We start from the raw sequence: 26,986 nt of genomic DNA, 5'->3' as shown, positions 1-26,986 counted from the left end.
CCGTATCTCTGCTTCCTGAATGGGTTCATTAAGCCATCTCTGTTGAGCTACGGTTATTGAGGGAATGTTAACCTTAGCGGAAAACGCCTCCCATTTGTCTGGGGACCATCCACCTGAACGGTAAAGTTGGGCATAAAAATCTTGAAATGTGTGTAGAATTTCTTTGGTAGTATTAACTATCTTCCCTTCCTTTGTGCGCAGTGCTGCCACATGTCTGGAGCCCCCTACTGAGCGGACTAGGTTCGCCATCATCTTCCCCGCTTTATTCCCAAAGTGGTAAAATTTGTATCTGTAATAAAAGATGCTTTTCATTGCCCGCTGGTGTAACAAAGCGTTTATTTCGGTTTGCAAAGCTAAATAGGTGGATCTCTCTTGGACCGAGGGACGCGCTAGCCAGTCCCGTCTGGCTTTGTGTAGTTGAGTATTAAGGCGGAAAAGTCGCTTGTCCAACGACCGCCGCCAATGTGCAACATAAGAGATGAGGTCCCCACGCAAAACTACCTTCGCCGTATTCCAGAACAGAATCGGGTCCCCCAAATGCTCCTTGTTGAGGGCGGCAAAGTCCTCCCAACGCTCCCGGACATAGGTTTGAAAGGCTGGTTCTTGCGCTAAATAATAAGGGTACTTCCAGAGAGAACCTTTTTGGCGAGTCAAGTTTACTGTCAGTTCAATCCAGATGGGTGCGTGATCCGAGATGAGCACATCTCCTATGTCCGCCCCCGTCACCTTCGAGAAATATACTGCGCTCACGTAAATGTAGTCAATACGAGATTGCGTCGCGTGCGCCCTAGCTATATGGGAAAAACCCTTCTCGAGTGGATGAAGTGTTCTCCATGAATCCACCAGGTGCATGGATTCTTCTAGGGATCTCAAATGTTTACTAGGCTGAACTGCCGTGTGGCCCTCAGAGATTCTGTCCCAGACTGGGTCTCTCAGGGCATTAAAGTCCCCTCCTACCACCAGGTTCTTATCCAAGTAGGGGAGAAGCACTCGTTGCAGGGAACTATAAAAGTTCGCCGGTTGCGTGTTGGGGGCGTATACATTACAGATCACTATGGGGGTCTGGAACAGTTCAGCTTCCACAATGAGGTATCTGCCCTTCGGATCTTTAATCTCGCTTTTAACCCGCCAAGGGATATTTTTCCGGACTAAGATAGCTACTCCGGCCGACTTTGAGGACACTGATGCAAAATGGACTGCCCCCACCCAATTTTGACGCAATTTGGGATGTTCAGTATCAGTGAGATGTGTTTCTTGTAAAAGGGCCACATCGGCAGATTTCTGTTTAAGGGCCTGAAGAATTTTATAACGCTTAACGGGTGTCTGTATGCCACAAACGTTCCAGGAGAAAAGCCTAGATCCCATCTTAGCCATTCTCAGGAAGGAGTAGCGTCATTTGCACAAATTCCTGCAGCAATAATACAAGGGAGGGCTGTCCCAGCAAGAACCCTCCCCTGGACTTCACCGAGTCACCAATACGGATCATATCAAGCAAATATACCTGTGAATCCCACCCCACCCAGCCCACCCTACAGTGTTCCCCCCAAAACCCCCCATTTCTCCCCTTTCCAATCCCCCCCATTTCTGAACTCCCCCCTGCCCATCCCCCCCTTCTGCCCTGCCCTTATTCCCCATAGCCCACTCCATACCAACCCCATTCTGGAGATCCCGTACAACACTAGTAGCTCCCTCCCCCCTACCAACCTTCCCCATCCATGTCCCAACATTTAACCCCTCTTTCAAGCAATATCATCATGTACAGGGAACAGTGTAATTTACCCTAGTCAAACAGTAATTTTGATGAACAGTAAACAATACAATTGCACGCTACCTACTACCTTAACATTGCTGAAACTGCAAGTATTACTCTCCTTATCACCTGCCCCGAGCACACAGTAACCCAGCCTCGTACCTTCCCCAAGCCCCCCACCCGCACGTTTTTGCACTTCACTAGCAATCCCCGTTCTGGGGCTAACTAATAAAATAAAATAAAAAAAAAAAAATTTGACGCCATCTGAAGCCGATCGCGCGTCCGAGGACCCAAAGAACTGGCCTTCGTGGCTCCCCGACGCGCGATCCAGCCCCCTCAGACCACCCGGTCCTGCAGTCAAAGCGCACCCAAATCCCGGCTGCGGCAGCCCCGATATGCGCCACGAGAACAGGGCTGCAACTGGCGGTTTACACAGCCTGTCCCCTCGCCATGCTGATAGAAGAGAGGCGTCTCCAGACGAAGCTTTTATTGAACAAACGCCTTGGGGGACGGAAGACCGAGCAAACCCCACGCTCCGAGCCCTTTCGCCTCCTGGGGGGAAATAGCCGTCCTGTGCAGCATGCTCCATGGGAAAACAGAACATTGTAAAAACCGGCACAAAGGATGCCAACCTTACTGCCTGTTGGCCGGGTCTCCAAAATTTGCTCCGCACCAGACCACTTTCGATCGGGTAGTTGATAAAAGTCCCTCGAGGTCGCACATCAAGTACTGCAAGGCTCGGGTACAAGGAGAAGGCAGAGTGTCAACGGCTCGTACTCTCCGGCGGCCATTTTGGACACAAGGCTGTTCGTTTAGGAGACTTCTGAGACAGCCCGGGTTCTTCCAGGAGAGGAGGTAAGCGTTTTGATATAGTCCTGCAAGTCCCCAGAGCTAGTGAACCAGCGGGGTCCAGACGGGCTATCGACCCTAACTCGGGCCGGGTAGACCAAGAACGCACGGTGCCCTAAATTATGCAATTGAGCGCATAAGGGAGAGAGAGCCCGCCTCTGGGCCGACAGCGCCGCTGAAAAATCCTGAAAGACAAGGATTTTATGCCCCTCATATTTCAGAGCCTTACCGCCCCGTACAGCTCGCAGTATCTCTTCCTTATGACGAAAATTTAAAATTTTTGCTATAACCACTCTAGGCCGATCCTGCATGGTTTTATTGCTGCCCAGACGGTGTGCTCTCTCCACTCGCAGTGGGCCACGAGACAGATCCAGGTCCAATTCTTTGGTGAGCCAGAATTCCAGCCAAACTGGCAGTTCTCGGTCAGTTAGGGATTCCGGGAGACCCACGAATCTCAAATTGGATCTACGGGACCTGTTTTCCAGGTCTTCTAGACGGTCCGTGTGAAGCGCCACAGTTTTCTTCAGCTGGTCCAGGGCCGTCTGCGTTTGGTGTAGGCCATCTTCTGTGCCAGAAATTCTGTGCTCCATTTCTCCAAATCGAGTCTCATAGCCCGCAAGGGAAGCTGACACTTCTCCCAACTGGTGTGAGAGCTTCTTAAATTCGGGCTCCAATGCTTCCACCACTGCCGCTTTGATGTCTGCCCAATTGTTAGGAACAGACAAATCAGGCTGGCCCTGCTCATCTTCCATGACCAGATCCGTAGGCCGCAGCTTTTCTTTTTCTTTCTCTTTATCTTTCCTTGCTGTTCTCGTAGCCATGGCTGCAACAAACTTCACCAAGCACCTCTGTGTTATTAATTTTAGCTGTTGTAAGGCTATTTATGTTGCTTGGGGACGCTGGATGGGGTTGGATGAGAGGGATAGGAGCCAGAGAGGGAAACCTACATCCGCTCTCCCTCACAGCGTCACGTGATCTCTCCAATCCTTTTTTAAACACAGTTACACTAACTGCACTAACCACATCCTTTGGCAACAAATTCCAGAGTTTATTGTACATTGAGGGGTAGATTTTCAAACCGCGCGATTTGGCATTCTTTTGCTGGCGCATCAGGCGCAAGCAAAAGTACGCGGGATTTTAGTAGATACGCGCGTAGCCGCGCGTATCCGCTAAAATCCTGGATCGGCGCGCGCAAGGCTATCAATTCCGTATAGCCGGCGCGCGCCGAGCCGCGCAGCCTACCCCCGTTCCCTCTGAGGCCGCTCCAAAATCGAAGCGGCCTCGGAGGGAACTTTCTTTTGCCCTCCCCTCACCTTCCCCTACCTTCCCCTACCTAACCCACCCGCCCGGCCCTGTCTAAACCCCCCCCCTTACCTTTGTCGGGGGATTTACGCCTCCCAGAGGGAGACGTAAATCCCCGCGCGCCAGCGGGCCGCTAGCGCGCCGGGACGCGACCTGGGGGCGGGTCCAGAGGGCACAGCCACGCCCCCGGACCGCCCCGGACTGTAGCCACGCCCCGGGCCCGCCCCCGGAACGCTCCCGACACGCCCCGAAAACGCTGCGCGGTTCGGGCCCGCCCCCCGACACGCCCCCCTCAGAAAACCCCGGGACTTACGCGAGTCCCGGGGCTCTGCGCGCGCCGGTAGGCCTATGTAAAATAGGCCTACCGGCGCACAGGGCCCTGCTCGCCTAAATCCGCCCGGATTTGGGCGGATTTAGGCGAGCAGGGCTCTTAAAATCCGCCCCTGAGTGAAGAAGAACTTTCTCCGATTAGTTTTAAATGTGCCACATGCTAACTTCATGGAGTGCCCCCTAGTCCTTCTATTATCCAAAAGAGTAAATAACCGATTCACATCTACCCGTTCTAGACCTCTCATGATTTTAAACACCTCTATCACAACCCTGATTACCAGTCAAGAAGTTCTATGCTGCACACTTTTACCATATAAAACTGCAAAATAATCCAAAAAAACTAAGCAAAAAATGAATCTTCAGCAGATCCTTAATTTTAATTTTAAAAATTACATGTTTTGAGCCCAGTTTTATAAGATAGTAGTTAGGTCCTTGACCAATGCAGCTCAGGGGCGGTTCTATAATGAGGCAGGGAGAGGCGGCCACTTCAGGTGGCAAACTTTGGAAGTAGAAAAAACTACCCCCACCCCAAAACTCTTGTAGCAGTGGCCTCACCCTGCTGCGAAATCAACCAAGGACCTACGCAGAATTCCCCCCCCCCCCCCCCCGCACAGCCGGGGTCTCCTCGACTTTTCCATCTTCTGCTGGATGCCTTGATAAAGAAAAAAAAATGATAAAACAGGAGGGAACGAGAGGAGAAGTGCAGCGTCACGGCCCCACTACTCACACTGCCACTGCCAAGAATTGCACCAGAGAAAGAAGAAAACAACAAAAGAAAAAAAAACTAAAATAAGGAGAGAAACTGCCACACTTGCAACCTGGAGTGTGATAAATTGAACGCAATTTCAGTGCCGTGGACACGATGAAGAAGCCTGAGAAGATGCGAGCCGGAAAAAAGAATAAAAGTAAAACAAGAAAGGAAGGGCCAGCCAGAGTGGAGATGGAGCAGCGTCGGAGCACTACGGAAGCCCAGGCCCACGGATTCTCTTCCTGCCACCACCGCTACCGGACCCACCACTCAGAAGGAGGAGGGGCCCGATATGGAGAAGACGTACCGGCATCGCTGCCCTTGAAGTCGCAGCCTCTGCTCATTGTCAAAGGGGGAAGTGCCCGAGAGGAGAGATCGTGGGAGGAATCAGCCAGCCAGGAGTGGTAGGTGGTATCAGCGTTCTCCTCCCACTCCAGGCTGCATTTCTGGGCCCAATGTCCTGGCTCTTTCCTCCTGCCTCCAGGGCCATAGGCACCGCTACAAAAAAAGGTGCCGAGAGCAGTGCGGCTGGTTGTCAGCTGGCAACGCTGCCGATTCGGGACATTGGAAAACAGTTTTCCCGTTCTGATTTCTTTTGTTTTGAAAGTGAAACAAAGGAAAACGAACCGATAAGATATAAGCCTTCAGAATTCAGTTCTCAATAGGGATGTGAATCATTTTTCGACGATTAAAATTATCGTCCGATAATTTTAATATCGTCTTAAACCGTTATGGAACACAATACAATAGAGATTCTAACGATTTATCGTTATAAATCGTTAGAATCGTGAGCCGGCACATTAAAACCCCCTAAAACCCACCCCCGACCCTTTAAATTAAATCTCCCACCCTCCCGAACCCCCCCCAAATGACTTAAATAACCTGGGTGTCCAGCGGCGGTCCGGAACGGCAGCGGTCCGGAACGGGCTCCTGCTATTGAATCTTGTTGTCTTCAGCCGGCGCCATTTTCCAAAATGGCGCCGAAAAATGGCGGCGGCCATAGACCAACACGATTCCACGGCAGGAGGTCCTTCCGGACCCCCGCTGGACTTTTGGCAAGTCTTGTGGGGGTCAGGAGGCCCCCCCCAAGCTGGCCAAAAGTTCCTGGAGGTCCAGCGGGGGTCAGGGAGCGATTTCCCGCCGCAAATCTTTTTCCGTACGGAAAATGGCGCCGGCAGGAGATCGACTGCAGGAGGTCGTTCAGCGAGGCGCCGGAACCCTCGCTGAACGACCTCCTGCAGTCGATCTCCTGCCGGCGCCATTTTCCGTACGGAAAACGATTTGCGGCGGGAAATCGCTCCCTGACCCCCGCTGGACCTCCAGGAACTTTTGGCCAGCTTGGAGGGGGCCTCCTGACCCCCACAAGACTTGCCAAAAGTCCAGCGGGGGTCCGGAAGGACCTCCTGCCGTGGAATCGTGTTGGTCTATGGCCGCCGCCATTTTTCGGCGCCATTTTGGAAAATGGCGCCGGCTGAAGACAACAAGATTCAATAGCAGGAGCCCGTTCCGGACCGCTGCCGTTCTGGACCGCCGCTGGACACCCAGGTTATTTAAGTCATTTGGGGGGGGGGTTCGGGAGGGTGGGAGATTTAATTTAAAGGGTCGGGGGTGGGTTTTAGGGGGTTTTAATGTGCCGGCTCACGATTTTACGATTTTTCACGATATTTTACCCCCCCCAAACGGCAACAATACGATTCCCTCCCCCTCCCAGCCGAAATTGATCGTTAAGACAATCGAGGACACGATTCACATCTCTAGTTCTCAATCACATTTTAGCTTACTTTCTACGGGATGGAAGGAATGATGTGACCCACACCTTTCCATGCTTAAGGAAGAGATGCAAGAATGTGAGCGTAGATCATTGCCTCCTCATGAATCTTTAAATTCTTATTACAAATGTGGCACGAAAGTTATGGGTCTTTTTAGTATCCTGGGGAAAATGAGGACTGTAAATTGTTGCTTTAAAAATATATTAAAAGAACAGTGTTCTGCCACTTCACTACACAATGAGATCTTTACATTAAGCATTTATGGCAGCAACAGATCCACAGCATGTTTCTTTGATGCAGTCATTAAAATCACCAAAATGCATCCATATGACATTTTATAGAAAAGGAAAAAAAAAAAAAGAGGTCTTATGAATTATCTATTGCTACAGTTCAATTGATAGAATACTTAAGATGCCTGCCCTGCCCCAATCCCATGTGCACTGCAGCAAAAGTAGACAAGCAATTCCCCCTCATGTGCAGCACATATGGATAAAACTTTTCAAAGCCTACGGCTATTTAAAGTGGTTATTGGTCTCCCTTGGCTTAGAAATCATAATACTGTAAACATTTTCAAAACCAGTCACTCTGACAAATAGCTATTTTCCCCAGGTCTATTCATCTGTCTGAAAATTACCCTCCGCTACCTGGCCAAAGGCCTGATTTTCAAAAGCATTAACATGCTTAAAAGTTCATTTTACACATGCAAATGCACTTTGCCTGCGTCAGTGGGTTTTGAAAATTGCTACAATATATGCCATTGAATTGTCCGTAGGTTTTACCTGCATTAAGTGCATGTAATGCGGGTAAATGGACTTTAAAAACCGATATGTTAGTATGCTACATTTACACCCTTTGAAAATTCACCTGTAAATGCACACATGGGCCTCCACGGTTTGCATACTTTTAGCTGGACTGACACAAGGCTTTCCCGGGACGATGGAGAGGGCAGGATGGTTGGAGATTGTGGATGTTCAGGTCTACGTGCATTGTTTTCCAGTGTTGTGCCTTGTTTGCACAGATAGGCAATTTTTAAAGGAGAATTAATCACATAGTTTACCTGTGAAAATTCGATAGAAAGTGAACAGGTGCAAAGAACTCATGGATTCTGCAGCTACATGAGCCATACTGTAATCCCAGCCTTCACCCACAATCCAGCCATTTTTCTGAAGGCAATCACTGAAAAAAAATAATTGAAGAAAAATATAAGTTAAAGGTCATAAAGGTAGATGAGCTTGCCTTTTCCAGCCTCCAGTATCATATTCACCAAAGTATATCTGTCTGTGGCCCCAAGGGGCATTCATTTGATTTCAGACCTTTTGCCTTGTTTAGCCAAAATAAAAATAAAACAGGTGAGAACAATCATATTTTGAAGTGCTTCTCATTTTTACCTCAATAATGTGTTTAGCTGAAGCCAGAGTACTGAATAGGGATGTGAATCGTGTCCTCGATCGTCTTAACGATCGATTTCGGCTGGGAGGGGGAGGGAATCGTATTGTTGCCGTTTGGGGGGGTAAAATATCGTGAAAAATCGTTAAAAATCGTTAAAAATCGAAAAATCGAAAAATCGAAAAATCGAAAAACCGGCACATTAAAACCCCCTAAAACCCACCCCCGACCCTTTAAATTAAATCCCCCACCAAATAACTTAAATAACCTGCGGGTCCAGCGGCGGTCCGGAACGGCAGCGGTCCGGAACGGGCTCCTGCTCTGAATCTTGTCGTCTTCAGCCGGCGCCATTTTCCAAAATGGCGCCGAAAATGGCGGCGGCCATAGACGAAAAAGATTGGACGGCAGGAGGTCCTTCCGGACCCCCGCTGGACTTTTGGCAAGTCTCGTGGGGGTCAGGAGGCCCCCCACAAGCTGGCCAAAAGTTCCTGGAGGTCCAGCGGGGGTCAGGGAGCGATTTCCCGCCGCGAATCGTTTTCGTACGGAAAATGGCGCCGGCAGGAGATCGACTGCAGGAGGTCGTTCAGCGAGGCGCCGGAACCCTCGCTGAACGACCTCCTGCAGTCGATCTCCTGCCGGCGCCATTTTCCGTACGAAAACGATTCGCGGCGGGAAATCGCTCCCTGACCCCCGCTGGACCTCCAGGAACTTTTGGCCAGCTTGTGGGGGGCCTCCTGACCCCCACGAGACTTGCCAAAAGTCCAGCGGGGGTCCGGAAGGACCTCCTGCCGTCCAATCTTTTTCGTCTATGGCCGCCGCCATTTTCGGCGCCATTTTGGAAAATGGCGCCGGCTGAAGACGACAAGATTCAGAGCAGGAGCCCGTTCCGGACCGCTGCCGTTCCGGACCGCCGCTGGACCCGCAGGTTATTTAAGTTATTTGGGGGGGGGTTCGGGAGGGTGGGGGATTTAATTTAAAGGGTCGGGGGTGGGTTTTAGGGGGTTTTAGTGTGCCGGCTCACGATTCTAACGATTTATAACGATAAATCGTTAGAATCTGTATTGTATTGTGTTCCATAACGGTTTAAGACGATATTAAAATTATCGGACGATAATTTTAATCGTCCTAAAACGATTCACATCCCTAGTACTGAATATTGGACTCCCAGAGGCCAATTTAAAATATATATATATATATATAAAAGGAATAGCTTATACAGTAATTCTGGATATTCGGTGACATAAACATGCAGTTGAATATTCTTGATTAAAGTTATTTGTCTACTTTTAGCCAGATAACTTTAAATCTAACAGGATAGATTTTGAAAATTGTTGTTTAGGTTTAAAGTTATCCAGATTTATGTGACTGGATAACTTTAGATTTAATTGGCTGTATTCAATTACTATAGATAATTAAGTGGCATGGAGCTATGAAATAAAGGGGTAGATTTTCAAAGGGTTATGCGCATAATATATGCACGTAATATACACGCGTAACCCCGAAAACCTGCCCCTGCGCACACTGAACCTATTTTGCATAGGCTTGGCAGCGCGTGCAAGCCCCGAGACGTGCGTATGTCCCAGGGCTTTGAAAAAGGGGTGGGAAGGGGGTGGGGCGGTGGTCTGGGGGTGGTCCGGGGTGGTCCTGAGTCCTCCGGCACAGTGGCCATGCTGGGGGATGGCGCGCCAGCAGCCCACTGGTGCGCGCAAGTTACGCCTGCCTTGGGTAGGCGTAACTTAGAGAACAAAGGTAGGGGGGATTTAGGTAGGGCTGGGGGGTGGGTTAGATAGGGGAAGGGAGGGGAAGGTTGGGGGGGAGTGAAAGGAAAGTTCCCTCCAAGGCCGCTCCAATTTTGGAGCGGCCTTGGAGAGAACTGGGAAAGCCATCAGGCCTCCCCTAGGGCTCGGCGCATGCAAGGTGCACAAGTGTGCACCTCTTGCATGCCAACCCCAGGTTTTATTTCATGTGCACGGCAGCATGCACATGTTATAAAATTGGGTGTACATTTGTGCGCGCTGGGTAGCGCGCACAAATGTACCCCGCATGCGCTGCTTTCAAAATCTGCCCAAAGAGTAGAGCGACTTGGTGACCCTATTCATACACCTGCACTCAAAGGAGTGATTTGCTGGGCTGAGCCCTCACACCAAACCCTTGAAGATCTCATTAGAATGCTGAATTTAAAGGGGTAACAATACTAAATAAACAAAAAAAACCCTCTAAGTGTAAGAATAATCTAAATAAACAAAAACAACTGATCTCACTAGATCAAATGAAGATGTGTGACAGAATTTATTTTAAATTGGACAGAATGACCATCATATTGGATTGTATGATAAGTATCATCAGGGCTCAAAGTGCTGCCCTTTTAAAGTACATGGGTTTTAATCATCAGTCATTCTGAATTTGTGTAACACACATTCAAAAAGCTATGGGCAATATAATCTTCCCTTTGTGCATAACTCAAAAAAGCACTTATCTATAAAGTTGCTTCCAAAAGTGTTAGGGGTGCTGTTTAAAGAGGTTCTACTGCCTTATAGTTGAAATGCCCGACATTGTAATATTTCCGAACATCTAATTTCTTCCTTCTTCAGGGGAACACAAACTGCATATGAAATCAGCAGAGCCCCAAAATCTAAAAAAAAAAAAAAAAAAAAAAAAATCAAGATTGAAGAAAATAAGTAGAAAATGAAGTAAATATTACAGACAGAGAAATATATCACTGTGACAACACACATCAATTTATATGTGCAAAAGAGGGAAAAACTGAACATACGCACAGTCATTTGGAGAACATATAAAGTGCTGTGCCAACTATGCTAAAAGTTCCACAGGAGGGAACTGTCGAAATCAGGAGTTGTAAGGACAGTTAAACCTATCAGAAATATGCTTAAACAAGGAATTTCAAAAATAGTGCAATAGCTGAACTTATTCGTGTTAGATGTCTCTTTCTAAGTCTCCCAATGAACGATGAATTGACTGTCGGGGAGAAAGCTGTCCTGCTGCGGGCAGCATCTCAGAGCTTTAAATCACAGAAATGGTGCGAAAAAAAGCTGTCAATCAGCTCAGGAGTTTCCAGTTCCTTTATCTTTCTGTTAATGCTCAAGAAAACTAAAAATCTCTAGTTCAAAACATAATTGTGAAATAATTATATAAGGAATAAAAACAAGCGCTAACAGAAACTGTTTATGTTTGCCGAAGGAAAGGGAAATGTAGCCGGCGAGGCAGGTTGCTGTCCATGGTACTGCTGCAGCCTCGGGAAGCTGAAGTCAGAAGTTTGACGCAAAAGAAGCTGTCAATCAACTCAGAAGTTTGCAAGTCCTTTAAAAAACAAAAATCTAAAAAAAAACCAAAAACAAAAAAACCCCAAAATTTCTCTAACTCAAAACATAATTATGCAATAATATTGAGAAGAAAGGAAAACTTAAACGCTAAAAGCAACTGCAATCCCACAGTGTTTATCCCACGCCGGGATAAACAGTGTTTATCCCGGCGTGGGATAAACACTGTGGATCCATAAAGTCAAGAGGCCGCCAATGAAGAGTGGGTGACTCGCCAGAATGATGGCTACTGCCTGGAGACAATACCCTTAGTCAATAAACATACACATGGTTACTGTGACTCCAACATCACTCTAAGATTCAACAGCAAGAGGAAATGTGGAAAAAAGGATTTGCACTCACAAAGACGGGAGTAGCTGGCTTGTTACGGCGGTTACTACCCCAAACCAAATATCCAAATTACTACCTCCACCTTCCTCTATTCCTGATGCCTTTCAACTAGCTTGATCACTCCATTCTTATACTTCACTTTCAATGCATATCCAGCATAGTTCTCTGCTTCAACAGCAGGGGAAAAGAAAAACTGTTACTTCACACATCCAGCAGAGCTCTCTGCTTAAACGGCAGGGGAGAAGAAAAAAGGGTTCGCACTCACAAAGCGGGGAGTAGCTGGCTTGTTACGGTGGTTACTACCCCAAACCAAATGTACCTGATACTTCACTCTCGACGCATATCCAGCATGGCTCTCTACTTCAACGGCATGGGAGAAAGACTGATACATCACGAATTTCCAGCATAGCTCTCTGCTTCAACGGCAGGGGAAAAGAAAAACTGATACTTCACGCATATCCAGCATAGCTCTCTGCTTCAACGGCAGGGGAGAAGAAAAAAGGATTCACACTCACAAAGCGGGGAGTAGCTGGCTTGTCACGGCGGTTACTACCCCCAAACCAAATGTGCCTGATACTTCACTTTCGATGCATATCCAGCATAGCTCTCTGCTTCAACGGCAGGGGAGAAGAAAAAAACTGATACCTCACGCATATCCAGCATAGCTCTCTGCTTCAACGGCAGGGGAGAAGAAAAAAGGATTCACACTCACAAAGCGGGGAGTAGCTGGCTTGTCACGGCGGTTACTACCCCAAACCAAATGTGCCTGATACTTCACTTTCGATGCATATCCAGCATAGCTCCCTGCTTCAACGGCAGGGGAGAAGATAAACAACCAATAAGGGCTGTATAACATAATCTGGGTAAAAACAAATAAGCATGGGTGTAGCTTGCTTATTGCGGCGGTTACTACTCCTACTACCTCTAACTAATCAAGCTAGATATTTCACTTGGATGCAGCTCCTCCACCGCTCTCTACATTAATGGCGGGGGTGGAAGGGAATTAGAACCAAGAGCTAAGAGAAACAGATAAGTATGGGAGAAGAAATGAGGGAAGCTTGCTGGGCAGACTGGATGGGCCATTTGGTCTTCTTCTGCCGTCATTTCTATGTTTCTATGTTTCTATGTTTACATTTGCTAAAGATAAAAGAAACTGAACCGGAGATTCAAGTTGCTGTCCGTGGTACTCGCGCAGCTATAAAAATAAAGAAAAATTGTATGTATGGAAGGAATCATAGCAAATGCCAATTTATTTTGTCATTAAGCCTCCTGGGCATGAAAGTCTTAAGTTTATAAATCCAAAAAGTGTCTAGACCTCGCAAGTGAGCTTTGAGATCCCCCTATGTGGAGGAGAAGAAACATTTTGTAATATAGTCCATGAGAAATCTTGAAAAGTGTGATTGTGCAGGAGACAATGTGATACAATAGGAGCATGCTCATCTTTGGTGTTCACACGGCTTCTATGTTCAAACAAATCTTAACTGGGTGTGTGGTAAGGTCCACATATATTTTTGGACAGGGACATTGCAAAGCATAAATCACATTGTGTGATTGGCAATTGATATTATAATGCCTCTTCACTGTGATATCTATATGAGAGATTCTCCAGTCTATGCCTTGTATGGTCAAGGCACAGAAATCACAATTATTACCATCCTATCAATGTATCTTGTGTAGTCTGCTGCAATGGTAGATGAGCTCTGATTAATCGCTGTTTAATATTCTGACCCGTCATGTATGAAAACAGAGGGGGATATTTGAACTCCTGGGGTAAACTTAAAGCATGCCAATGTTTTTGAATAATTCTCTGTATTTTGTGCACCATATTGTAATATAATAAGACACATAAAGGCTGGTTCAGTAAAAGTCATGGAAGAGTGGGTGAACGCCCGCTCTCCCAGCGTGTGCACAGGCCACTCTCCTCTGCACGTGATTCAGTATTTAAATAAGGGCCCATGGTAAAAAGAGGGGCTAGGGACACTAGTATGTCCCTAGAGCCTCTTTTTTGACAGGAGCAGCGGCTGTCAGTGAGTTTGACAGCCAATGATCAATTTTTCCGGCGTCGGTTCTCAAACCCACTGACAGCCATGGGTTCGGAAACTGGACGCCGGTAAAAATTGAGTGTCCAGTTTTCAACCCGTGAGACGCGGGCCGATTTACATTTTTTTTAAATTTTTAATTATGTTTTACTTTGTGACCTCCGACTTAATATCGCCATGATATTAAGTCGGAGGATGTACAGAAAAGCAGTTTTATTTGCTTTTCTGTACACTTTCCCAGTGCCAACAGAAATTAATGCCTACCTTAGGCGCTAATTTCTGAAAGTAAAATGTGCGGCTTGGCTGCACATTTTACTTAGTGAATCGTGCGGGAACAATTAATAGGGCCATCAACATGCATTTGTATGTTGCAGGTGCTATAAGTTTCGGGGGGTTGGACATGCATTTTTGATGTGCTATTACCCCTTACTGAATAAGGGATAAAGCTAGTGCATCAAAAATGCACGTCCAAACGCGGGTTAACAGTGTGCTCTGTCGGAGCGCACTGTACTATATCGGCCTGATACTAATTAACCACATTCTTGTTTAGATTTATATTCTAGAATGGACTGTTTAATAAAATGGAAAATGTCATAATGCCTCTGTATTGCTCCATGGTGAGACCGCACCTGAATACTGTGTACAATTATGGTTACTGCATCCAAAAAAAGATATAGTTGCGATGGAGAAAGAACAGAGAAGGGCAACCAAAATGATAAAGGGAATGGAACAGCTTCCCTATGAGGAAAGGCTGAAGAAGTTGGGGCTGTTCAGCTTGGAGAAGAGACGGCTGAGGGGGGATATGATAGAGGTCTTTAAGATCATGAGAGGTCTTGAACAAGTAGATGTGAATTGTTTTTTTAAATTTTCAGATTATAGAAGGACCAGGGGGCATTCCATGAAATTAGCAAGGAGCACATTTAAAACTAATCAGAGAAAATTCTTTTTCACTCAATGCACAATTAAGCTCTGGAATTTGTTGCCAGAGGATGTGGTTAGTGCAGTTAGGAGCAGATTTTCAAAGTGATAAGTGCATAACATAAGCACGTAACCCCCGAAAAGCTGCCCCTGCGCACGCAGAGCCTATCTTGCATAGGCTTGGAGGCATGCTCAAGCCCCAGGACGCGCGTATGTCTCAGGGCTTTGAAAAGGGGGTGGGTCCAGAGGCGTGGCAGGGTTCCAGAGGTGGTCCAGGGGTGGGACCAAGGTCTCCTTCATTGCGCCCGTGCTGGGGAATGGCAGCTGGCCAGCACATGCAAATTACGCCTGGCCGGAGGCAGGCATAACTTATGCAACAAAATTCAGGATGGTGATTTAGATATGGCTGGGGGGTGGGTTAGGGAGGGGAAGAGAAGGGAGGGTGGGGGGTGGCGGAAGGAAAGTTCCCTCTGAGGCCGCTCCAATTTCAGAGCGGCCTCAGAGGGAACTGGGAAAGCCATCGGGGCTCTCTTAGGCCTCCCTGGGAAAGCCATCCGGGCTCCCTTAGGGCTCCCTTAGGAGCTCCCTTAGGGCTCGGATTGCACAAGGTGGACAAGTGTGCACCCCCTTGTGCTCGCTGACCCTGGATTTTATAACATGCGTGTGGTAGCGCGCGCATATTATAGAATTGGGCGTAGATTTGTTCACGCCGGGTTGCACGAACAAATCTATGCCCGTGCATTTCTTTTAAGATCTGGCCCTTAGTAAGACTGGGTTCAAAAAAGGTTTGGATATGTTCTTGCAGGTTTACTTAGCGGTAGATTTTATAAATTTGCGCGAGGGCGTACTTTTGTTTGCGCACCAGGCGCGAACAAAAGTATGCTGGATTTTATAAAATACGCGCGTAGCTGCGCGTATCTTATAAAATCCGGGGTCGGTGCGAGAAAGGGGGTGCACATTTGTGCAACCTGCGTGCGCCGAGCCCGGCGCGCGTTGCCTGTTCCCTCCGAGGCCACTCCGAAATCGGAGCGGCCTTGAAGGGAACTTTCCTTCGCCCTTCCCCCATCTTCCCCTCCCTTCCCCACCTAACCAACCCCCCCAGCCCTATCTAAACCCCCCCCCACCTTTGTTGCCAGATTTACGCCTGCTTTCAGCAGGCGTAAATCTGCGCGCGCCAGCAGGCTGCTGGCGCGCCATCACCCGACCCGGGGGCTGGTCTGGAGGCCTCGACCACACCCCCAGGCCGGCACCACGCCCCCGGTCCTGCCCCGAATTGCCCCTGACTCCGGTCCGGTCCCGGACACGCCCCCTATCCACCCCTTTTACGAAGCCCCGGGACTTACCTGCGTCCCGGGGCTGTGTGCGCGCCGGTGGCCTATGCAAAATAGGCTCGCCGGCGTGCGAGGGCCCTGCGCACGTAAATCCGGCCGGATTTACGCGAGCAGGGCATTTAAAATCCGGCCCTTAGGGAATAGCCACTGCTAGTAATTGCATCAGTAGCATGGGATCTTCTTAGTGTTTGGTACTTGCCAGGTTCTTGTGGCCTGGTTTGGCCTCTGTTGGAAACAGGATGCTGGGCTTGAAGGACCCTTGGTCTGACCTAGCATGGCAATTTCTTATGTTCTTATGTTCTTAGAAGTTGTTGACGGTCAGAGAAATGTTCTCTGGTGAAAGCTTTTTTCAAAGTCTTGGTTGGATAACCTCTGCAGAGGAAAGTTTTCATTCATGACCATTTAAATGTGCTTTACCAGTGGAACAATTTCTTTTTGCCTGACACGTATATATTCTGAAAATGAGGATTTTCACAATAAATCAGCTGATTTAAGATCCACATTCCTCTCCAGAGGTTATCTAAGCAAGGCTTTGAGATAATCTGTCATCAGAATTTCCCTTTTTTTTTTAGTAAACATAAACAGTTTCTGCGCTGGCGTGCACAGAGTTACGCCTGCCAGTGGCAGGCGTAACTTTAACAACAAAGGGCTGGTGGGGGTGGGATGGATAGGGGAAGGGAACGGGCAGCGCACGCAGGGCTCAGCGTGCACAAGTTGCACAAATGTGCACCCCCTAGTGCGCACCAACCCCGGATTTTATAAGATACGCGTTGCTACACGCGTATCTTATAAAAACCGGCGTACTTTTGGTCGCGCCTGGTGTTGAGCCGTGCACTGTATTACATAGACCTGCATGAGGATAATTTACAAAGAGAAGAAAGTCTGTAGGTGCTTAGAACCCGCTGACTTTCCACAGATTTTTAAAAATCTTTTCTTTTTGAAAAGTCTCAGAAGTGCATGCACAAATTCCCCTGCACAAAGATACATCTACTTCTGGAATGGCATAACTTGTGCATGTGGATTTACACACAGGGAGGATAACTTTCAAACAATTACAAGTAGTGGCACTGGCATCATGTATGTGTATATATGGCCGTGTGTAGATCTATAATAGTATTTTATATCCCATACGTATTAGGGGTGTGCATTCGGATTGACCGCATTAGTAAAACGCAACTCATATTTTTTTTTTACTTAAAAAATTGATTCGACATAAACGATCGGATTTCCCACATATCGAACATAGATATGTTCGATATGTGGGAAATCGCGATTGTTGAGCCAAAATAAAAATATAAACCCCCTCACCCTCCTTAATCCCCCCCCCGGCCAAAAGTTCTTTTTGGGCCGAACGAGCCGTCCGGCGCGAACGAGCCGGGAATCACGTGACGCCGGCGTCACTCGACGTGCCGCCGACGTCACATGCTTCTCGCCAAGGATTGCAGAAATGGCGTCCTCACTCCTCGCTCCATCACCAGGGAGTTGTGGTAAGTCTGGGGGGGGGATTAAGGAGGGTGAGGGGGTTTAAATTTTTTTTTGGCACATATGTACATATACCCAACTCATTGGATTTTTTTTATGTCCATATTGGCCGCAAGTGGGACCCCCTTTCGGACATAAAAAATATGAACATAAAATTTTGCTCTGCACATCCCTAATACGTATCATAAAATGCAAGTATTTTTACCAGGGACATATGTGTGTAGGTTGGCTTAAACACAAATACCTGCAATGCATTTAAACCACGATTATCAGTGCATTGAACGGACATACTTTTTCTACCTATTTCAAAATAATGTGTGCTTATATTTTGTGTGCAAAATTAAAGTAGGACTTACTCACGTAAGTCCCAATTGACATGCATAAGTCAGCCAATTTTAAAATACGGGCATGTCAAGGAAATTAACCAATTTACCAATTAGTCCACCAGTTCCTCCAGTCCTTCTCCAGATCATTGAGACCTTCTTGATTCTTCAGCCTGAAATCCCTCCACTTCACCCAGACCGCCTACCTAGTTACTTCTGCACAGTAAACAAGTTTAAAATCGCTTATGGCAGGTAATTAGCAGGTGTAAAAATATGCAAGTATGTTGTGAAATGTATGTATGCATGTGTCTTTTAAAATAGCAACTTATACAGGTGATAATCCAGCCCCAGAATTTCCTTAGGCACTCTTTATATGCGTGCTCATGTATGTGCGGAAGTGACAATGTGCATATTTCTGACTTTTATAAAATATGGAATACGTGAGGCTACTTATGCATGTATATGTTAATTTTTATATGCATACATTTTTGGAAATTCACCCCATACATGAAAAAGTAGCATTTAGCACATTAATTTTCAAAAGCCCATGAGGAAAAAACTTTGACAATTCAGCCCTATGGAGTGAATTATCAAAGAAGTTACGGGTGTAAAAGTAATAATTTTCAAAAGCTCATTTACCTATGGAAAGTGCACTTATGTGTGTAAAACACAGTTTTATAAGCGTAAATCCTTTTGACCATTATTCCAATACTTTTTTGAATCAAAAGTCTGTGTATAAATCCCATCGCCACCCCAGACCACTACAGGTAAGTATAACATTTAGTTAGGCCTATTCTTTTCATACACAAAAGCTGACATTTTCTAAAGCTATTTACAAACATACAACCAAATTTTTGGCATGCAAATGGCTTTGAAAATTTGGACCTATGGGGGTTAGTTTTAAGACCAGTTGTAGAAGACTTAGTACTAAGTTCAACATGAAAGTATGCACAGTCTTTCATTTTAAAAGTGATCCTGAAAAATCTGCCTGTTCATATTTACTAGAGATGTGAATCGTGTCCTCGATCGTCTTAACGATCGATTTCGGCTGGGAGGGGGAGGGAATCGTATTGTTGCCGTTTGGGGGGGTAAAATATCGTGATATATCGTTAAAATCGTTAAAACCCGCTAAAACCCACCCCCGACCCTTTAAATTAAATCCCCCACCCTCCCGAACCCCCCCCCAAATGACTTAAATTACCTGGTGGTCCAGCGGCGGTCCGGAACGGGCTCCTGCTACTGAATCTTGTTGTCTTCGGCCGGCGCCATTTTCCAAAATGGCGCCGAAAAATGGCGGCGGCCATAGACCAACAGGATTCGACGGCAGGAGGTCCTTCCGGACCCCCGCTGGACTTTTGGCAAGTCTTGTGGGGGTCAGGAGGCCCCCCAAGCTGGCCAAAAGTTCCTGGAGGTCCAGCGGGGGTCAGGGAGCGATTTCCCGCCGCGAATCGTTTTCCGTACGGAAAATGGCGCCGGCAGGAGATCGACTGCAGGAGGTCGTTCAGCGAGGGTTCCGGCGCCTCGCTGAACGACCTCCTGCAGTCGATCTCCTGCCGGCGCCATTTTCTGTACGGAAAACGATTCGCGGCGGGAAATCGCTCCCTGACCCCCGCTGGACCTCCAGGAACTTTTGGCCAGCTTGGGGGGGGCCTCCTGACCCCCACAAGACTTGCCAAAAGTCCAGCGGGTGTCCGGAAGGACCTCCTGCCGTCGAATCCTGTTGGTCTATGGCCGCCGCCATTTTTCGGCGCCATTTTGGAAAATGGCGCCGGCCGAAGACAACAAGATTCAGTAGCAGGAGCCCGTTCCGGACCGCTGCCGTTCCGGACCCCCAGGTAATTTAAGTCATTTGGGGGGGGGGGGGTTCGGGAGGGTGGGGGATTGAAGGAGGTAGGATTTGGCAAGGAAATGTTTAAGTTATTTGGGGGGGGTTCGGGAGGGTGGGGGATTTAATTTAAAGGGTCGGGGATGGGTTTTAGCGGGTTTTAGTGTGCCGGCTCACGATTCTAACGATTTATAACGATAAATCGTTAGAATCTCTATTGTATTGTGTTCCATAACGGTTTAAGACGATATTAAAATTATTGGACGATAATTTTAATCATCCTAAAACGATTCACATCCCTAATATTTACACTTCCTAATTTGTTTGAATAGTTTTCCTGAGGACAATTATGTACTTTTGTTACGTGCACACTTTTGAAATTTTAAAAGTGTGCACATAAGAATGCCTTCTGGCGGTAAAATTACACAACGGGGGTGAATTTTGCAAATGATTACATGTGAAGAAATTAGTATATTTGCACTTGAGGAGCCTCTACTCACGTATTTTATGTTTCCCAAAAATAAAAAATGCATGTACCTTTTCACTTTCATGCACACATATACGCGTGCACATGTACACGCGAAAAAAAGGGCGGTCTAAGGGCGTTCCAGGCCAGGCCCCAACATTTGTGAATCTAAGCTGCTATTTTAAAAAACAGGCACTTAGGGCCTGATTTACAAACCCATTTACATACTTAAAACTGAGTTTTACACATATAAAAGCTATTTACCCATGAAAATGGGCTTTTGGAAATTGCTACAATACATGTTATTGGAATATCAATAGGTTTTACCTGCATAGGTAACTTTCAAACAGGTGCGCGGGTGCTCATATACACCTGTATATGGCATGCGGCCAGATATGGGGCAATTTTATATCCTATGCGCACATACGTGTTCATGTTGTACAATAGCCCTGGCATGCATATGTGGGCTCCTAATTCTAAGCTTGTGTGTGCAGAGGTCAGCTTAGGGACACGCAAGGGAGGGAATTTTATAACAGACTTGCATCCAGCCCATGACCAGTTTCACCAGTTCATCCACCAGTTTGCCCAGTCTAGAGCTAAGTCCTCCAAACCCTCCTGTTCTTTAGTCTGCATTCCCCCGGTTAACCCGAACCCTTCAAGCACTTCATAGATGCTTGGCAATCATTTTAACAAGACTTATACCTCATCCAGAGCAGAAGTAACTTTGCACTGAAATATAGCTGGGTGTGTGCCCAGGTGCGTAGCCACCTTGTGCACATATATCTTGGGCCCTTCCCTGGAACTCCTATGCCCCATCCTGGAATTCCCTTGTCCCACCCCTTGTTTCCCAATGCGAGCTATTCACACATCTGTACTTGTGCGCGCAGGTGGGCGACTTATACAATCGGGTGAACACGTACATGTGCTAGATGCATGCACATCTCCCAATTGTAGCAGGCACCCAGCTGTTAACATTCACTTTGAAGTGCTCTTAATATAGGTAACTGGCTTTTAAAAATTACCGCAACAGTATGTCACATTTACACATGTAACTCCTTTGAAAATTATCTCCATTGATTGGCCAGCTTCCTCACGGAATTTTACACCTGTTAATTATCTGGAGTAAGTGATATTAAACTGATTATTATGTCATAATGGCCAGGTGGGAGATCTGAGGGAACTGGGGGGGAGTTCAGGCTCAAAAGTCAGGAGGATCTTGATGACCTGGGGAAGGACTGGGTGAACTGGTGGACTAACTGGCAAACCTGGTAATTTCCTTGACACCGTCATGTTTTAAAATATATTTTACATGCATAAATCCTGATATATGCAAGTAAATTCTACTTTATTTTCATACATAAATATGTGTGTATTTTTAAAATAGGTAGGATAAGTACGCATGTTCAGTTTATTGATATATGTTCTTTCAATGTAATGCATGTATTCACATATAAGCCTGCATACAGGCACGCATGTTGTGGGGTAGAGATATGCACATTTTATAAAACTTGTGAATATCATCTGTGCAGATTATAAAATAGTAGCATAGATCTGGTTGCAGACATATAGACATGCTGCCACATGCATGTAATGCATCTTACTTCCAGCCTCTCAGGTTCCTGCAGCATGCTGCATTCTAGGGCCTGATTGAAACCACCTGCACTTCCTTTTGCCCTTTTATAGACCATGCAGCCAGCATTTCTTGTGGGCGCTGACTGATGATGTCATCCCAGCTCTGGAATATAAAGAAGCTCAGTTCTATCACCCAGCACTTCAGCAACAGGTCCCCTGCCATGCTTTGCCAGCAGTATGTGTTGCTTTGTTCCTGATCCAGCAACGCCTCATTTTTCCTCCAGCCCTACTTTGTCTTGTTCCTCTCCCAATCCTTGCGTTGTCTTGTTCTCATCCCACTCTTTGCCCTGCCTTATTCCTTGCTTTGTCTTACCCCAGTCTTACGCTTTGCCTGGTCTCTTACCACCTTTCTTTGTTTTTCCTTTCCTTTCTGCCTTTCGGATTTGACATTTACTGGATACCAACTTGGTTGCTCTCCATCTGCCCTGACCTTGGCCTGGTTACTGATGCTGCCTGGCTGCACTCTACGAGTACTGCTGCCCTAAAATCCCAAGGATTCAACCTGCGGGGGAAGAAATTAGTAGAGATGAAGCCTAGTCCTTGTTCCTGCATGAGGGTGACTGCCTGCTATTGCCAGGGGCCTAGCTGGTTCGCCAGCCAGGCAGAATCAATCTCTCCACAGCACAAAGATTGCTGAGGCCATGAGTCTGGTGGACATACTTTCACTTCAAGCCATACCAGGTCTGGTCCACAGAATAGAGCAGCAGCAAGAGCAGTTAAGAACATAAGAACATAAGAGAGTTCATTGAATTACTCCATCTGCACACGTAGACGCGCTCCAGACCCAAGACCCTCAGCCTGCACCACCAGTAAGGCCTAACATGTGCCAGACTCTATAACCTATGTGATGCCTTCACTCTGGTATGATGGAGATCCCAAGAGCTGCTGTGGTTTCCTCAACCAATGCTTGATGCACTTCAAGTTGCAAGCAATCAGTTTCCAAAATGACCGTGCAAAGGTGACATTCATTTTTTTAATGCTGTCCAGGTCAACCCTAGCCTGGGCCTTCTCCTTTGGGAGAGGAACTAACCTCTCATGGGGAAGCTGGAAGAATTCTTAATTCAACTTTGCAGGGTCTTTGACAAATTTGGATGATCATCTTCTGCAGCCGCAGGCTTGATTCGCCTTCGGTGAGGAAGAAAGGCAGAGGACAAATATGCCATCCTGTTCAGGATCTTACCATCGGAACTGTGCTCAAATCAATAAAGCCTGGTGGCCCTCTTCTGGCAGGGTCTCGCTGACCATATCAGGAATGTGTTGGCTGGTAGGGATATGCTTTTGGACTTGGACAACCTCATCATCCATTGAATCCAGGTTGACATAAGGGTCCAGGAACGAGCAAGTGAGAGGAACATCTCTTGTAGACACCTGGAATTGGTTACCCACTTTCAAGAACCACTTGTTACCCCACATGAGGAGTTGGTGCCACCACCTCTGACAGAAGAATCCATGCAATTTAATACTGTGAAGATTTCCAAGGAGGAGAGGCATAGATGCCAGTGCCTCCAGCTTTGCTTATACTGCGCTGGGTCGGGCCACTATGCCACACAGTGCCCAGAAAAGTTAGGGTAAACTCCCAAGTCTAAGGCTAGTTGAGGAGGCCACCCTAGATTGGCCCTGCCCACCTCCTTCCATGCAGACTATACTGATCCTAGTCATATTTAGGAATTGCTCAATGGAAATCCACACTGAGACATAACTGGACTCTGAAGTAGCCAGGAATTTTATTGAGGAAGATCTGGTACAGAGATACAACATTCAGGTTATATAACTGGTAGCCCCAATTGTGATCTCTTTGGTGTATGGGAAGGCACTACTGGTAAAACTACAGACAGTGACAGTGACCATGACCCTCCAGATGGGAATCTTATGACTGAAGCAAATCTTCTTCTTCATTTTGCTCGTCTGTTATCCTCATTATTTTAGAGCTGCCATGGGTAAAGGAGTATAACCTGTGCATTGATTGGTCTGCAGTCAAAATCAGTTAGTGGAGATCCAAGTGCTCTATAAGGGCTTACAATCAGTTCCTCTACCATTGATCTTATCTTGGTCCAGGCCCCTACTACCACCCAAGCCCCAACAAGCCTACATGACTTACAAAGACACTAAAAAGAAATAAGTGGAAATGTCATTGCTTCATTGGACTTACGATGATACCATTAACTTCCTTCCCAGCAAGCCTCCTCCTTATGGCAGAACCCACCCTTGACCTGTCCTTGAGACACCAGCAATGTCTGATGACATAAAGGAGAACCTTGAGCATAGATCCTTCAAGCCTTCCACAACCCCAGCTGGGGTTTGCAAAAAAAATGCTGTCCCATACCCCAGTTTAAATCAGGGAAATGCCTCAATCTAGCTGAGCATGGAGGATCTCTGCCCAAAGACTCCTTCAGTTAAGTTTGCTCCTGCTTCACTGGACCATTTCCAATACCCCACCATTGAGCTCCAGCTACCTCCAACATTACAGATATACAATTCATATCATAGGTCCCAACTGAAGTCTCTGGCACTCTCCTGGGGGCCACAATGGACACTCATTCTGACCCCATACCAATGGATCTGGATACGAAGTTCAAGATATACTGGACACCAAAAGGAAATGGGGAAAACTTTATTATCTAATCTTTTGGAAAGGGTCTGGTCTAGAAGAGAATACCTGAAAACCTACCAAAAATCTTCAAGCTCCCCATCTCACCAGAGATTTCCATCAACTCTTTCCTCACAAGCCCAGACCTAGTGGCCTGGGGAGGGGGCTTAGAGGCGGGGCTACTGTAACAACTTTTACCTCCAGACTCTCCTAGCATAGCTTCCTAGGGCCTGGTTGAAACCACTTGGACCTCCTGTAGACCTTTTACAGATCATGCAGCCAGCATTTCCTGTGGGTGCAGACTGATGACATCATCCCAGCTCTGTTATATAAGGAAGCCCAGTTCCACCACCCAGCACCTCAGCAACAGGACCCTGCCGTGTTTCGCCTGCAGTGTGTGTTGCTTTGCTCCTGCTCCAGCCATCCCTCATTTCTGCTTTATTCTACTTGTTCCATGTCTGCTTTCTGCCTTGTCTTGTTCCTGACCCACTCCTTGCCCTGCCTTGCTCCTTGTCTTGTTTTACTCCGGTCCTACCCTTCGCCTGGTCTCTCGCCACTTTCCTTCTTTTTTTTCTTTCTTTCTTTCTGCCTTTCGGATTTGACCTCTGCCTGGATGCTGACGTGCTTGCTCTCCGCCTTCCCTGACCTTGGTCTGGCTACTGACGCTACCTCTGACCGTTCTCTATGGAACCCTTGCCTGCAATCCTACGAGCCCAAGTCTCACCCTGTGGGGGATGAGGCTGATACAGGTGAATCCTAGTCCTTGTCCCTATGTGAGCATGACTGCCTGCTATTGGCAGGGGTCTAGCTATTTCACCAGCGGGGCAGTACCAATCTCGTCACAGCCCACAGGACTCACACTCCATGACAATGCATTTGTTTGAATGCTATTCTAAAAGTGAACTTATGTGCACACTTTTACCCACATATAGGACGGCATTTTTTCTAAAAGCCCATTTCCACAAGTAAAGCACTGTTTTATTATCAGAGAGGACTATTCCAAATATAATCTATTAGGACTATTTATAAAAGCTATTTAGATGGGGAAAAGTACTTTTTGAAAATTGCTCAACCTTTTTGTAGGTAAAAGCATTTATGTTATGCCAAGGTGTACCTACTTTTACAACACATTGTAGTAGAGGCATTCCCTGGCCAGGATTAGGTCAGGGAGGCAAAGTATCCTCAAAAAAAAAAAAGGGAAGAACAAATCTCTATGGATGCCATTTCCTTTGGCAATTTTCAAAGGGGAAATATGTGCGCAGCGTGTAAAATGCACTGGGAAACATTTCACCAGCCTGCACAGTTTGGAAAATTATCCCATACAGCAAGAAATTCACTATGCACAACTGTAACTATGGACAGTTTTATTTATACTGTATTTGCATTGTACACTGTAACTTCTTTATTTTTACAGTTATGCAATATTCATGGACCACTAAAGTACAGGGCTTCAAGCATACACTTGTTTGTTAGCGTTTCAGCCTGTATTATAGTAAGAAACAAGGCAGATGGAAACTAGCAAGATATTGCAAACCAAATTCAACTACAATCGTTATATCTCCAGCGTACAACTGTATAATGTTTAAATTTATTAGTTTACAGTCCCTCAAAGGGATAGGACGGATGGAGAGCAAGGATGTTTCAAAGATTCATTGTATAAGCTGCTGAAAATTGAAAAGGTTTATTCCAGAAAGATATATATAGTGGTTATGCCAGATGCACTAAGGGATTTTATTTCCATTTTATGTCACTTTAAATAATATTTAACACATCTGGCCCTATAGAAAAAAAATTCAATTTGTAGAGACTTGAATAGGAAGTGGTGGGAATGAAATTGGGAGGAACTGCTGCTGTTATTGAATACAGTAAGCAAAAAAAAAAAAAAAAACCAGCACACACCATTGCAAATTTCATGGGCTATTTGTCGATGCATGCAAATGAGCCAGGAAGAAAAATAGTGCACACAATTTTGCAACAGAAAATTTCACAAGGGAGGAGAAAGGGAGAGAGGAGGAAAACATTTCCGTGCTGGTTGTGAACATTGCCGGGGGCTAGAGGAGGAGACCAACCTTGACGGAGCTCCAACGCGACTGCCGGGAGTCTGACGTCATCTAGGAGGGATGGTAGGGTATAAAACCCGCCCCTCCAGCGGAGATACCCTCGAGGAGAAAGGGAGAAAATCTTGCCGTGCTGGTTGTGGGTGTTGCTGGGGGCTAGAGGAAGAGAGCAGCCTCGACAGAGCTCCAATGCAACTGCCGGGAGTCTGACATCATCTAGGAGGGATGGTAGGGTATAAAACCCACCCCTCCAGTGGCACACAGCCGGTGCCGGCATGCGGCTTGGAAGAACTTTGGGCATTCTTTTGTTTCCTTTTCCATTGGAGAATTACCCACAATGCTAAACTCGGTATGTTATATTAAATATTATCTGTATCCTCTCCCAAGAATCCTCCATAATAAGGAGTTGCTAATAAGTGACTGTGTTGAGCAGAACTGTATAAGAGTTCAAGAGGAAAGTTCTCTGCACCTCTATTACTATAACTTTTTACCTTGTTACCGATGCCTTATACAAAGAGGAAAGG

Source organism: Rhinatrema bivittatum, chromosome 18 (assembly GCF_901001135.1).
Source record: "Rhinatrema bivittatum chromosome 18, aRhiBiv1.1, whole genome shotgun sequence".
NCBI classification, from domain to species: domain Eukaryota; kingdom Metazoa; phylum Chordata; class Amphibia; order Gymnophiona; family Rhinatrematidae; genus Rhinatrema; species Rhinatrema bivittatum.
Note: the sequence above shows the minus strand (reverse complement) of the source record.